Source organism: Typha angustifolia, chromosome 3 (assembly GCF_048772165.1).
Source record: "Typha angustifolia cultivar Huaian chromosome 3, ASM4877216v1, whole genome shotgun sequence".
NCBI lineage: Eukaryota > Viridiplantae > Streptophyta > Magnoliopsida > Poales > Typhaceae > Typha > Typha angustifolia.
The window spans coordinates 3,652,545-3,668,621 of NC_133241.1; positions in this window are offsets into that span (position 1 = coordinate 3,652,545).

Below are 16,077 nucleotides of genomic sequence, written 5' to 3' on the forward strand. Positions count from 1 at the left end.
CGATATGCTAACTTTTGGTTACGCATCGAATGCCCTTATCGATACGGTTGCACCCTCACAAACACTCAACTATCGATGTCGAACACCTACTCTCTATGGCTACGATCATAAACTTGCTTCATGCGATTTTGGGCAAGTTTAAGATGAGCACGTAACCTCTTTAATGTGGTGTCTCTATTCATCAAGGCCAAGTCCACCTCTGTCCGATTTGTAGATGCCACCGGATCATAAGCGCGTAATGTTGGAGCTGTGCGTCCATACACCATCTCAAATGGAGTCATGCCAATGTTGCTATGGTAGGTGGTGTTATAAGACTACTCCCCCATGGTAAGAACTCCAACCATCGTCTCGGCATCTCTCCAACAAAGCACCTCAAATACTGCTTAATGCCTCGATTAACCACCTCGGTTTGACTGGTCTATGGAAGGTAGGTCAAACTAAAGTTCAATCGAGTCCCCTGCAATCTGAAAAACTTAGTCCAAAAGTCGCTCATAACCTTCCATAGACATCTCTAATACCAAAAAGATTCGATACAATCGTGTGTGGCATGCCATGTAATCGAGTGACATTTCTAACAAAATTTTCAGCCACTGACTTGACTAAAAACGGATGTGATAATGCCAAAAAGTGCGTATACTTGCTCAATCTGTCAACTATTACAAAGATAATGGAATAACCACGTACCAACGGAAGTCTTTCTATGAAGTTCATAGAAATGTATTTCCAAATACGATCCGATTTTGTGACCCATCTTTAATATGCTGGAGTGTGTATATGCTGTCCCATAAAGTATGCAAGGCTCCTTCGATTGGTTTAGATAATGAATCGTCTACCGATCAAATAAGGCCTCCACTTTGTCACCGTATGTAGAATTGCCAATATCTCTCTCTCATAAGTAAAAAATAGCTGAGATTTTTGTGATAAAGCTTTGCTAAGATAAGCAATGGGACGTCCTCCTTGCATTAGTATAGCTCCTATGCTAACACCTAACACATCACATTTTTGTTTTCAGTTTTTCAAAGGCTGTCGCGGCTTCATCCGTCCATCTAAAAGAGCCTTCGTCAACAAAGAAATGAGAGGAACGGTGATCTTGCCATATCTGGTGATGAATCGGCGATAATATCTAGTCAGCCTAAAAAATCCTCTCAATCCGGTGGTAGTAGTAGGAATAGGCTAAGCGGTCATGCATGCAACCTTTTGAGGATCCGTCGCTACACCATCCGTTGAAATGATGTGGCCTAAATACTCCACTTTTGGTGCTCCCTATGGGCACTTGAACTTCTTAATCTTCAATTGGTTTTGCTTCAACAAATTCAGTATATCTTTCAAATGCCATCAATGCTCCAATTCATTTCTGCTATATATCAAAATGTCGTCAAAAAATACCAAGACATACCTTCGCAATAGAGGCTGAAATATGTCATTCATGAGATTTTGAAAGGTAGCCGGAGAATTGGTGAGACTAAAAGGCATCACCCGGAACTCGTAATGCCCGTCCGGAGTTTGAAATACAGTTTTGTTCACATCCGCCTAATTTGATGATACCCAGTCCTCAAGTCAAGCTTACTAAAAATAGTCGCCCTTGCAAGCTCGTTCCAGCAACTCCTCGATAACTGGAATGGGATACCGGTCTTTGATGGTAATAGTATTAGTGCCCAATAGTCGACACAAAAATACCATGTCCCGTCCTTTTTCGCACACCAATAGCATAGGGGATGAGTATGAGCTATGACTTGGTTGAATGAGGCATTGCTCTAACATCTCGGCTACCATCTTGGAGATAATTTTTTTTGCACATGTGGATACCAATATGGCCTCACGTTCGTCGGTGCAGCTTCGGGTACAATCTCTATACGGTGATCCGTCGTTCGCTTCAGTGGCAACTCCTGTGGCTCCTCAAACAGTTCAGCAAATTTATCTAATAAATTAGACAATTCAATGGTAGTACCTGAACTCGTTTAAGGCTCATCTCCTACTGGTTCTAACTAAAAAGGATAGGCCAAATCATACGCATAAGGTAGCCCCACCATAGGCTGCATCGCAGGAATCGACGAAGACCGAACACCATCAAGCCACATATCTTTGTTTCCTTGTTTAAATTTCATCCACATGCTTTGGAAATCAAATGTGATGGGTCCCAAACTCTGTAACCATTGAGTACCATGGACAACGTCCACTCTTCGCAACACCAACGGATACAAGTCCATAATGATGTTGTGTCCTTGTACCCGTATACCGACCTGCCGACTCAAGCTCTCCGCCCTAAGCTTTGTGCCGTCTACAATAGCAACGTCAAATCTCGTGGTCGGTTCGGCATCCAAACCCAATCTTCTCACTAACCTCTCTGTCTAGAAAGTTGTGTACTCTCCGAATCGATGATGATATGCACACAATGCTTTCTAACGAGTCCGTCTAATCAATGGCCTCCTTAACGGCCTGGATATCTTCCTCCACGCCCTCCTCAATGGCCTCCTCATGGACTTCCTCTGGATACTCTCCATCATCAACAACCTCATCATCCTCAAGACCGTCGATAAGCATCACACTCCCGATTGGTTTAGAACACCGATGACTGGGGGTGAAACGCTTATCACATCGAAAGCAAAGGCCCTTCGCTTTTCGCTCCACCTAGGCATGTGTGAGAGTTCGAGCAGAGGGTCTTGTGCCTCCTCTAACATCAGAAGGTCTCAAAGGTGGTCGTGGTCTAGTACTCGCAACCACTGTTTTTGAACCCACAGAATTTTTAGCCAGTGTTCTAGGTGCAAACCGCCTATCTCAATTGCCCCAATTGGTTTTCGCTGCTATCTTTAGAGCCTTATGCTTTTGTTCCATTCTCATGGCCTTCTCAAAGGCCTCGTCAAGAGTAATAGGACAAAGAGCACGAACATCCGCTTGTATCTTATCCCGCAGCCTTGAAATTAATGTGCTCATCAATATTCGTTTGGGCCAAAGTGGCTCACAACGATTACTAACTCTTTCAAACTTAGCTTAGTACTCCAATACGGTCGTACTTTGAATTATCTTGCTTAATGTGGCAGCAAAATCTTTAAATGCCGTTGTTCCAAATCTGCGTATAATCCTTTTATAAAAATCAGCCCATCCGGTAAATCCACCGTCACGAATAATCGATCTATACCAATGCAATGTCGTTCCTTGGAGGTGAAAGCTTGCCATCTGGACATTTGCATCTTCCGCTGTACCTTGATAATCAAAATATTATTCCACTTGAAACACTCAATCCGTTGGATCATCGTCTTGAAATTTTGGAAAGTCCAAGCGTGCGATTCTTCCTCGAATAGCGTTGTCGGGTTTGTGAAAGATCCTTGGTTCAGGTCTAAACCTTTGTGCATGTTAATCACCTTCTCTAAATCGTCGAGCACGTCCATCACCATCTTCGAAGGGATCAACCTCATTCTCAAAGTGCTAATCCTCTTCATTTATGAAGCGCATCGGGTGCCGCACCGCCTCTCGGGTTCCATCACCGTTGGTCTTGGGTTTTGTAACGAAGGTGGGGGATGATGTGTAGGCATAGGTAAGAGGGGATCATTGACACTCACATGACGCACCTGGACCTGAGGGGTATCAGTTCGATGAAGTCTCATCGCTGGTCCTTCTTGAAGCTTCGATTGTCGTTGAGGAGATGACGAACCTAATCAATTGATGACATATTCCTTGAAATTATTGTGATTCTTTTGAATTGTGTCAACTCTATGCAGTAATGTTTGGAATATGTTGTGACAAATTAAGTAACACTCGCAAGTGCATGAATCTATGGAGTAAATCGGCAAGCAAGGTATCGATCCCACGAGGACTTGTTTGAAAACTTGAAATGTTTGAAAATCTTAAAAATAATTTTAACCTAGTTGGAAAATGGGTTTAGGAGATTTATGGAGAAAAAAAACCTTATAAATTTCGTTTAATTAAGTGTGAGAAATAAGGTCTTGGAATCCACTTGTAGATAACACATTTATATTACATAACATAAATCTTTTCTTTTTCTACGATTGACCAAGAAATCAATCACCAGTGGATCGGAAGGTTATCTTTGAATGAACAATTCAATTTTCATAAAAATTACATTGTTCCTTCATTTTTAGAAAATATTGAGTAAAAATTTTAAATCATTAGATGTATCATTTTTAAGAAAAACAACTAATATCTAAATTCTAAACAACAAATTTAACATAGAAGAAAGAAGAACCTATTTAGCAATTAAGAACATATAGGAGATTTAGAATAAAAGAAATATGTTCTCAACAAGCTTTATCCTCAACCTTAAGAAAATTAGAAATTCATTTTAGTAGTTAATAACACAACTTGAATAAAAATAAATATGAGATTTAGCATTAGAGAGTTGCAGAATACTTCTTTCAAAAACAAAATCCAAATCCAAAAACAAGAGATTACGCTAAAAGAAAATCAGAATATGAACTTTGCTGACTTACAAAGATTGAAATTTCTTCGAATGTGCTCTATTGTTGCCAAATGAATTGAAACAATTGCAAGTTTTAATGCTGAATTTTAAACTATAACTCCTTAAAAGAAAAACTTAATAGAAAACACACAAGAAAAGATATATTTCTCTAGCTCTCAACCCCTCTATTTAGACTTCTTGGAGCATGAAAATCTGCTCCAAATCGGTTGGAATCTGCTATGATTGTGTTTGAAATCTGCTAAATATGTGCATAAAATCTGGTGAAAATCTGTATGAAATATATTAGAAATCTGCCGCATTAGGTAGGTAATTTGCTTGGCTGGAATTGCTGCTCGAATAGGAATTTGAAATTTGTTTACTGCTATAATTATTGCTAAAATTTTGCCTGAAATGGAGATGAAAATCTGCATGCATTAGGTGAAAATTTTTTGCTAAAATTCTGCAATTTGATAAAGATTTGATTGCTGAAAATCTGTTGCTTGATAAAGAAAAGAAGGAATTTTGGCTCATTCTAATTTAGATAAGAAAGAAAGTGATTAGTAGATCATGGTTTGACTTAAGCATGACTTGAAAGATGAGAGGTAGATTCAGTTGGTTAGTAGTGACTAAGCCTAATTCTGGTTTGAGCCCAAATTTGACCATTTTTAGTGATTAAATGAGATTCAATTGATCAAAGGTCTACATATAACTAAAATACATTAATTAGTTAAAATAAAATATTAACATTTAATAATTTGGACATAACAAATATTACAATTATGAATTTAACAAATACCCCCAAACCAAGATTTTTGCTAGTCCTTGAGTAAAACAGAAGAACGAAGAATTCAGAAAGGAAAAAAATATTAATAAAATAAAATTCTAACTCACTTTCGCACGCATCGCAATTGCATTTAGCATATGCAACAAGCCTTTAAACCCCTAGCTTCCACTAGTGGACGAGTTGTGTCTCGTGAGGGTTTGCAGTGAATTTACCCACGAAATTTATTAAGTCAATTAAACAAAATAAAAGAAAGAAAATACAAGACTCAAGTAATTAAAAAAATCTTGAAAAGAAAACAATAAAATCACCTGAACTTTTGTTTCTTATTGATTATGTAACAACATTTAGCAAAATCAATCCAGGAATACTAACAATTACATCCACTCATATCAGCAAATCTCAAACTTTGCAATTACCCTCAAGACCTCATTCTAAGAATATACATAGGTAAATACTTATAAATTTTCACAAAGTGGATATAGCTAGAGTCAATCAATTTCAAAAATGTGGCAAGGTATCCAATTATCTTCTCATTTAGCATTAATATACATTCTAACCTTATTAAAACTCTTCATTCTCCCAAAATCATAATAGAAAAGCATGCTGCATTTAAACACAAGGAGATAGATCCAAATCTAAATCACACTGGAACACCAGGGCATATATGTATAATATGCTTTATTACGATCTTAATTTTCTTATTAACTTAACTTGAAATTTCATGGTTGAGCAATGCTAGTGTTATCTTGCTTTCTAGATGGTCCTTGTAGCGAGGATTCTGCCAGTGGATTTAGCCACTAGGTGATGAGGCACCCCTCGGGCATCACACCTCGAACCAAAAAAGCGGTATACAACTAACAACCATGAATTAGAGATGGTAACTCTGCCTTTTGACGTGAACTCTTCCTGAGTGGTTACGCGAAGGCTCGGTTACTCAGTAGAGAGATTATTGCTCTAACATCAATTATATCTTTTTGCATTTCAATCAACTTGATATATCTATCAGTAGCATATTATACATTCAACTTACATGTGATTTGAAAATTTCTCCTGAATAATTAGCATGAAACTCTATGATGATAAATCGAGAATTACTAAGAATACTAGATATTTTATACTGATCCTCGCATTTATTTCAAAAACATAATGGTAACAAGGCTACATTTTGAGGATTGCATCACTAAAACACATGTCCCATTAGTTTTTATTTTTATTTTAAATAAGTGTATAAAAATAGAATGAAGAAAATAGGATTTATGCTTCGCTTAATCAAAACATCACTTCGTGTTTGATCCTCCCTTTCTAACCAAATTGACTCTGCTAAATACCACTACATATTCTAAGGAGCAAAAATATATTAAAAAAAAATTAGAAAACAAAACATAACTACAAGTAACTGAAAAGAAAAGACCTAAAAAAAATAATATGAAATTTCACCCCCGAATCTAAATTCTACATTGTCCTCAATGTAAGAAAATAAAGCAAAAAAAAAATGGTAGAATTTACCTTAGAAGGATAATTTATACTACAAGCTTCCTCCTATCAAATGCTGTACATATAATAATAAAAATAAAAAGTCAAATATCAATGTACAAAAATAATCTCTAGCAGATATAGAGATTAGCCTTGATAATTAGGATCTTTTAGAAGTGCTTCTTCCACTTCTCGATTGCGCAATTCTAAAAATGGTTTAAGCCTTTGACCATCCACCTTAAATACCTCACCATTTTTAGGGTTTTTAATCTCGACAGCTCCGTAAGAATAGACAGCGCGTATAGTAAAAGGGCCCGTCCACTTACTTCTCAATTTCCCAGGAAAAGATGTAAACGCGAATTATAAAGTAGGACTTTTTGACCAAGACTAAATGATTTTCTCAAAATGTGTTTATCATGATATTGTTTCATTTTATGCTTATAGCTTTTACCATAGTCATAAGTATCATTTCTAATTTCCTCTAGCTCATTCAATTGTAATTTCCTATGAGCACCTGCCTTATCAAGATTAAAATTGAGTTGCTTAATCGCCCAATAAGCTCGATGTTCTAACTCTACAGGAAGGTGACAAGCTTTACCAAACACAATTCAATATGGGGACATCCCAATAGGAGGTCTGATATGTCCACAATGCATCACTAAGCCTTAAGGACCAATCTTTCTTAGTGGGGTTAACTGTCTTCTCCAAAATTCTTTTGATCTCTCTATTGGATATCTCGACCTGGCCGCTAGTTTGTGGGTGATAGGGAGTGGCAACCTTATATGCATGATAGAATATTTAAGCATAAGTCTTTTAAAAACTTGATTGCAAAAATGTTTTCCCCGATTGCTTATAATGGCACGTGGCGTACCAAAACGAGCAAAAATATTGTCTTTCAAAAACTTGATTACAACTTTGTGATCATTTGTTCTACAAGCTATAGTTTCAACCCATTTTGAAACATAATCTACAGGTACTCATAACCAAAAGAATTTGGAAATGGTCCTATGAAATCTATACCCGAGACATCAAAAATTTCAACATGTTCCTCTTTGAAATACTCCCTGGTCTTTGACATCTCTCACAAACTTTATAATACTCATAAACATCACGAAAGATGGAGGGCCAATAAAATCCACATTGCAAATCATTTTAGCTAAAATGACCCCCACAGGCTTGATCATGACAAAAAGAAATAATTTATACAAATCATCATCAGACACACATCTCCTAATGATTTGATCTGGGCAATACTTAAACAAGTATGGGTCATCTTAGAAAAAGAACTTGACCTCAGCTAAAAATTTGGACTTATCTTGCTTGGTCCAATGAGGAGGCATTTGACTAGTAGCAAGATAGTTGACAATATCAGCATACTATGGTAGTTGAGAAGCACTCATTAGATATTTTCAGAACCTTTCTTATCCCTAATTTCAAGATCAAATTCTTGTAGCATCAGAATCCAACGAATTAAACGGGCTTTAGCATCCTTTTTAGAGAGAAAGTACTTAAGTGCTGCATAATCAGAATAGATGATGACTTTAGATCCTAAGAGGTAGGATATAAATTTGTCTAAAACAAACACAACTACTAGCAACTCTTTCTCAGTAGTGGAATAATTTAGTTGTGCATCATTCAGGGTTTTACTAGCATAATAGATCACATGTGGTAACCTATTAACCCGTTGTCCTAAAACTGCTCCAATTGCATAGTCAGATGCATCGCAAATAATCTCAAAAGGCTCATCCCAATTTGGTGGTTGAATGATAGGAGCAGAAGTTAATTCAGTTTTTAACTGTTGAAAAGCCTTAAGACATTTTTCATTGAAGACAAATTGAGAATCCTTAGCTAGTAAATTACATAAAGGTCGTGATATCTTACTAAAATCCTTAATAAATCATCGGTAAAAACCCGCATGACCCAAAAATGATCGGATTTCCTTCACAGTCCGAGGTGATGGAAGGTTAGAAATTAAGTCAACTTTAGCCTTATTGACTTCGATCCCATCTTTAGAAATAATATGTCCTACAACAATTCCTTTCTTCACAATAAAGTGACATTTTTCCCAATTAAGTACTAGACTTTTCTCTTTGCATCTTTCTAAGACTAGAGACAGGTGGTGCAAGCATTCATCAAATGATGATCCAAAGACAGAAAAGTCATCCATAAAAATTCCAAGAACCGTTCTACCATATCTGAGAATATGCTAATCATGTACCTTTGAAAGGTACTAGGAGCATTGCATAACCCAAAAGGTATGCGACGATAGGCAAATGTTCCAAAGGGGCAAGTAAATGTGGTCTTCTCTTGATCCTCAGGTGGTATAGGAATTTGGTTATAACCAAAATAACCATCTAAAAAACAATAATAAGCATGTCCGATTAACCTTTCAAGCATCTGATCAATGAAAGGAAGGGGAAAATGATCCTCCCTAGTTACAAGATTAAGTTTTCGGTAGTCAATGCAAACACGCCACCCTGTTTGAACACGAGTGGGTACTAACTCATCGTTCTTATTCTGCACTACTGTAATGCCAGACTTCTTAAGCACAACATGAATTGGACTCACCCATGCACTATCCGAAATTGGGTAGATAATACTTGCATCTAATAATTATAGCACTTCAGCTCTAACAATATCCTTCATCATAGGATTTAACCTCTGTTGTAGTTCATGAGATATTTTTTTGCATTTTCCTCTAAATGGATTCGATGCATAACCATATCAGGACTAATTCCCTTGATATCAGCTATGGTCCATCCTATAGCTTCCTTGTATTCTTTTAAGACATTCACAAGTTTTTCCTTCTGTTCCTTGCTCAAATCAGATGCTATAATAACAGGAAGGGTTTTAGAAGAGCCTAAAAACATATACTTAAGAGTATCAAGTAGTGGTTTAAGATCTAACTTTGGAGGTTCTATGATGGACGGAGGAGTTGGGAGTGAAGATGGTGGAAGAAGTTTAATCTTGGGCTGCCATTTATTAAAATCCATAAGAGGTGCAGACTCTAACAATGCATTGACCTCCTCAAAAGAAGTTTCCCAATCAAAAACACCGTCAAAATGTAAAAGATACTTTTCTAAAGGATCCTCAGCATTTGCTTGCTCATTTATGCTCTTTAATAGGCCTTAAATCATGTCAACCTCAAAAACATCATCAGTTTCAGAAGGTTGATGGGTAACATCAAAGACATTTAATGCAACAGTCATATTGCCAAAAGACAGCTTCATAATCCCATTTTGACAGTGAATGACTGCATTAGCAGTGGCTAGGAATGGCCTTCCTAAGATCACAGGGATATGATTGCTTGGTTTTTGGACAGGTTCAGTATCAAGGATTATGAAATCCACAGGAAAAATGAACTTGTCTACCTTAATTAGAACATCCTCTATAATGCCACGAGGATATTTGACAGAACGATCTGCTAAAGATAGTCTAATTTGAGTTGGCTTTAACTCTCCAAGACCTAATTACTTGTAAACTGAATATGGCAAAAGATTAACACTTGCACCTAAATCCAAAAGGGCTTTATCCATGACATGATTGCCAATGACACACGAAATAGTAGGACAACCTGGATCTTTAAACTTAGGTGGAATGTTGTTTTGGATGAGTGAGCTCACTTGCTCAGTTAGGAATGCCTTCTTTTGCACTTTTGATTTTCTTTTCTGAGTGGAAAGATCCTTCAAAAATTTGGCATAAGAAGGAACTTGCTTGATGGCATCGAGTAATGGAATGTTAATTTCAACTTGCTTAAATAATTCCATCATCTCACTAAAGTTTGTTCTTACTTTAGCCTGAGTTAGTCTTTGGAGAAATGGTGCTTTGGGAATAAAAGTTTGCTCAGATGAATTTCTAGACTTAGGAGTTCCAAATGAGCTATCATGATTATTTTGCGGGACATAGATTTCTTCACCCTCTGAGATAGATTTTTCATGATTTGGCACTTCAACCTTATTGTTGACTAGTTTTCTAGACCTAAGGGTAATGACTGATTGAACTTGTTCGTTGTGCACACCTGAGGTGGATGGTTGGCTAACCTCATATTGACCCTTTGGGTTAGGAATGGGTTGACTAGGAAATTTTCCTTGTTCTCTCGCACTAACCTTAGATGCTAATTGACCCACTTGATGTTGAAGCTGAGAAATGGCTTGGGAATTTTGTATATTGGTAGCTTCTATTCTTTGCAAATTAGCACTAGTTCCAGTGATAAATTTCTCTATCATCGCTTCTAAGTTGGATGGTTGTTGCTGAGGTACTGTAATTGATTGATTAAGAGGAGGAGCATAAGAGACAGGCTAAGTAGGAGGACGAAATTGGTTAAATCCTGGAGGTCCTCCTTGGTTTATTTGAGGCTGCTGTGGCCTCCAAGAAAAATTGGGATGATTTCTCCAATTTGGATTGCATGTTTCAGAGTAAGGACTATTGAATGGCTTTCTAAATTGATTTAGGGTAAAATTTGAACACAAATTTATAGTTCAAATCTCTCCAAGTGGTGATTGAGTTAGGCTCTAAGTGATTCAACCAAGCTCTTGCTTGGTCTTTCAATGAAAAAAGAAAGAGCCTTAGCCTAACAGATTCATCAGAAAAGTTTTGAAATTTGAATGTTGAACAAATATCCAAGAATTCATCAACATGAGAGTATGGATTCTCATTTTCCTTACCGTAAAAGGTAGGAAGCAATTGAAGGATGGCTAGTTTTAATTCAAAATGAGTTACATTAGTGTAAGGTAACACAATGCATTTTGAAGGTTGGGTTCTATTAGGGACAAATCGCTCTTGTAAAGTTATGGTATCATCATGAACCGATTGATGGTTTTCAGTCATTTCTTCCCTAGCAAGCCGACCTGAACTATCTCGAACCCAACCAATTTCTAAGTTTTTAAAAAGGCTTCACAAACACAAATCTTACCAAGCAAATCACAGTCAATAGTTTGTGTTTTTAAAGTATAATATGAGAGTAAGCAAATTTTTTTTTTTCAATTCTAATCTTGTGTTTTTCAATTTCTAAGTTTTTAAAAAGGCTTCACAAACACAAATCTTACCAAGCAAATCATAGTCAATAGTTTGTGTTTTTAAAGTATAATATGAGAGTAAGCAATTTTTATTTTCAATTCTAATCTTGTAGAGAATCACTTCTCTTCTAATTAGAGAGCTCCTACTCCCTTTCAGAGTAAGCTAGAGGATTGATTACCAGTTAAGGCCTACCAAAACACAACCAAGTAAGTTCCCAAGAATACTGGTGGGCATTGGCCTCTTCAGAATACCAGTTCCCTTAGGCGCCTCAGTACGGCTCTCCTCTTTGACAGAACTTACCAAGACATTGTAATTTGGAAGGTGCTCACTGGGCTTACCAAAAGATAACTCTTTCTAAGAGGTTCCTATGAGCTATGTGAAATCCTTTGGCCGACGTCTACTTGATTTTAAGTTAGATGTTTGGCTTGGGTTTTAAAATGAAAGGGGATGCTTAACTTAAGTGGGCAAGGATGTGGCATTAAATCCACTCCTTATCTTGATGAGGTTTGTGCCATTACTAAATATTTTATGCAAATATGAATGCACAAATAATCACACAGAATTAGTTCAAAACCCACTGACAGGACATTCGTGGGTAGGGTTAAGAAAATTCAAACCTTCCAATCAAGTCCACGAGTTAGCAATTACTCCGCTGGGAGTAATTTTTAAGCAATTTTCTTTTCTTCAAGCACAATCCTCTGTCGTTCTTTGGTTTCTATAGTATAATTCAAAACAAGAACAAAATTCGGATTTTTTTAATTTTTTTTTTCTAATTTTTTTTAAATATTTTTTAAACAACTAGTAGAAAATTTAATTTTAAAATTTAAAACAATTTTCAACACAAGTCCCCGGCAAAGGTGCCAAAAACTTGTTGTGATAAATTAAGTAACACTCGCAAGTGCACGAATTTATGGAGTAGATCGACAAGCAAGGTATCGATCCCACGAGGACTTGTTTGAAAACTTGAAATGTTTGAAAATCTTAAAAATAATTTTAACTTAGTTGGAAAATGGGTTTAGGAGATTTATGGAGAAAGAAAATCTTCTTGTAAATTTTGTTTAATTAAGTGTGAGAAATAAGGTCTTGGAATCCACTTGTACATAACACATTTCTATTACATAACATAAATCTCTTATTTTTCTATGATTCATCAAGAAATCAATCACTAGTGGATCGAAAGATTATCTTTGAATGAACAATTCAATTTTCATAAAAATTACGTTCTTCCTTCATTTTTAGAAAATATGGAGTAAAAATTTTAAATCATTAGATGTATCCTTTTTAAGAAAAACAACTAATATCTAAATTCTAAACAACAAATTTAACATAGAAGAAAGAAGAACCTATTTAGCAATTAAGAATACATAAGAGATTTAGAATAAAAAAAATATGTTTTCAACAAGCTTCATCCTCAACCTTAAGAAAATTAGAAATTCATTTTAGTAGTTAATAACACAATTTGAATAAAAATAAACATGAGATTTAGCACTAGAGAGTTGCAGAATACTTCTTTCAAAAACAAGAGATTACGCTAAAAGAAAATCAGAATATGAACTTTGCTAACTTACAAAGATTGAAATTTCTTCGAATGTGCTCTATTGTTGCTAATTGAATTGAAACAATTGTAAATTTGAATGCTGAATTTTAAGCTACAACTCCTCAAAAGAAAAACTTAATAGAAAACACACAAGAAAAGACATATTTCTTTAGCTCTCAACCCCTCTATTTATAGACTTCTTGGAGCATGAAAATCTGCTCCAAATCAGCTGGAAATCTGCTGTGATTGTGTTTGAAATATGGTAAATATGTGCATAAAATTTGATGAAAATCTGTATGAAATATGTTAGAAATCTGCCGCATTAGGTAGATAATTTGCTTGGCTGGAATTGCTGCTCAAATAGGAATTTGAAATTTGTTTACTGTTGCAATTATTGCTAAAATTTTGCCTGAATTGGAGAAGAAAATCTTCATGCATTAGGTGAAAATTTTTTGCTAAAATTCTGCAATTTGATAGAGATTTGATTGCTGAAAATCTGTTGCTTGATAAAAAAAGAGGAATTTTGACTCATTCTAATTTAGATAAGGAAGAAAGTGATTAGTAGATCATGGTTTGACTTAAGCATGACTTGAAAGATAAGAGGTAGCTTCAGTTGGTTAGTAGTGACTAAGCCTAATTCTGGTTTGAGCCCAAATTTGACCATTTTTAGTGATTAAATGAGATTCGATTGATCAAAGGTCATATAACTAAAATACATTAATTAGTTAAAATAAAATATTAACATTTAATAATTTGGACATAATAAATATTACAATTATGAATTTAATAGAATATGCCCTTAAATTCATTCGCCAAGCCCATATTCACACCCATGGACGTTGGTTGACTCAATCCTACCGTGGTCTCTCCAAAGAAATTGGAGCGACCATGGACGTTGGTTGACTCAGTCCTACCGTGGTCGCTCCAAAGAAATTGGCCTTACGGTTAGGGTCATTGTGGATTGAGTCTTCTCTTGTCGGTGTGCTCTCCATAGGTCTCCTTGTTGATGTCATCTTCCTTGTTTCAACTATTAATAGAGGTTTGAGGTTCGCCTGCTCTGATAGCAAATTGATGGGTTCTCGATACTAAAGATCGGTTACGCAACGATTCCTTCAAGATCTGAATGTATTACAGGAATCAATCCGCACAATCCTCTTTTTAGTGGATGGATTGACAGACCCATCCACATTAATTTTAATCCAGTCAGAAGAGGGGGCAGACCAATTGATCAAAATACTACTCTTTTGAGGTGAAGACAAGCCCTTCATTACATTATTAAAGTACTCCACTGTCATGAGGAGCGTTGTCCTCCATACATTATAAACAAAGGCTGTCCCATCATTAAAAACATCTATTGTTTCTATTTTTTCAGATTTGCCAAAAGTTGTTGGGGACAACGGACAGAATAAAATTCCTTTTCTCTCTAAGTAAATTCAAACCCTCTCTTAACCAACCATTCATCACCCATTCTTCCCTAAACTTAAATTGAAATCACAAAACAGCTATATTCAAATCCCACGTTTGTTTAGCACATAAGCAATTCATAAACACATGATGCATATTCTCTGCATCCTTAACACAGATGTCACATTTAAGGGAGCTTGTTAATCCAATAGACATTAATCTCTATTTGGTAGGGAATCTATCTAAGAGGAGCTTCCAAAGAAAAAAAAAATTTTGATGCAAGGAGCTATTAGAAGGACCCAAATCATGTTCTACTTCATATCAATATTAGGGAAGTTTTTGGTGCAACCTTCCAAAAGAAAATTATAAGCAGACTTGACTGAAATTCTCTCTCTAGAGTCATACCTTCAAGTCCAACAATCTTTCACCTTGGACTTTGATACGATTTGGACTTCACCGGTGTCGTCTCGAGCATGGATACATCTTATGGGTCTCTTTTCTTATTATTTTAGTATTTTATTCAAAGAAAAATAAATTTCTGTAGGTTGCGATCGAACACAGGTGGGTGCGTTCAAATATGCTTGCGAATACTTGTAGGCATTCACAAATACAGAGAACGAGAATTGTGCGTTCGAACGTTGCGTTCGAACATGGCTGGCTGCATTCGACCCAGTTCGAACGCGGTCAACGAAAATCCACTATGTTTAGGGTTAATAATTGTCATTTTTGAAGTGTTTGGTTAGCCGCTTGAGGTGTGGGTGGCAACCAAAAAGGGGATTATCAAATAATCAAGTTTTTATCTTAATCTTCTTCTCCTTCTCTCTATTTCCTCATCCCACGGCTATGCCGCCTCTACTCACTCTTGACCAGTCACTCACCCTAGTCCCTTAGGGGCCCACTCCTCCCCTTTCTTCAAATCTCTCTACCTTTGTTCTAATCTTTTCTACCATCCATAGTCCTTCCACCACCACCTTCAATACCAGTGCCACCCCATTACCGCCGGCCTACCATCTCCATAATTCACCTAAGGTTGTGTGCCCTCATCCACAGATCCAAAGAACGGACTCCCTGACATCCGCCAACTTATCCGAAGATATCTCCAAATCCCACCATTCGATTCGTTGGAAAGCTCTTTTCCAGGGCTACAATCTATCAAAATTTTACATTAATTCGACATCTGTATTTCAAGGACTACTCTTCTAAAGTTCCTCGCAAGATCTTGTCTAGATTTGAAAACGGGATAGATCAAACCTTAATATAGGGGAGATCGTATCAGACTTAGGAAGATAGATATTAGCAATTTGCTCCCCTAAGATAGAACCAAACCAGAGGATAAGTCTATTTACATTCCAAACTCTCGTCTTGATTAATCTAGCCACTTTCTTGTATCCCATCCCTATTTTCATATTAAGGAAGGTAGGTTTTCAAGATATAGGCATATCGAAAATC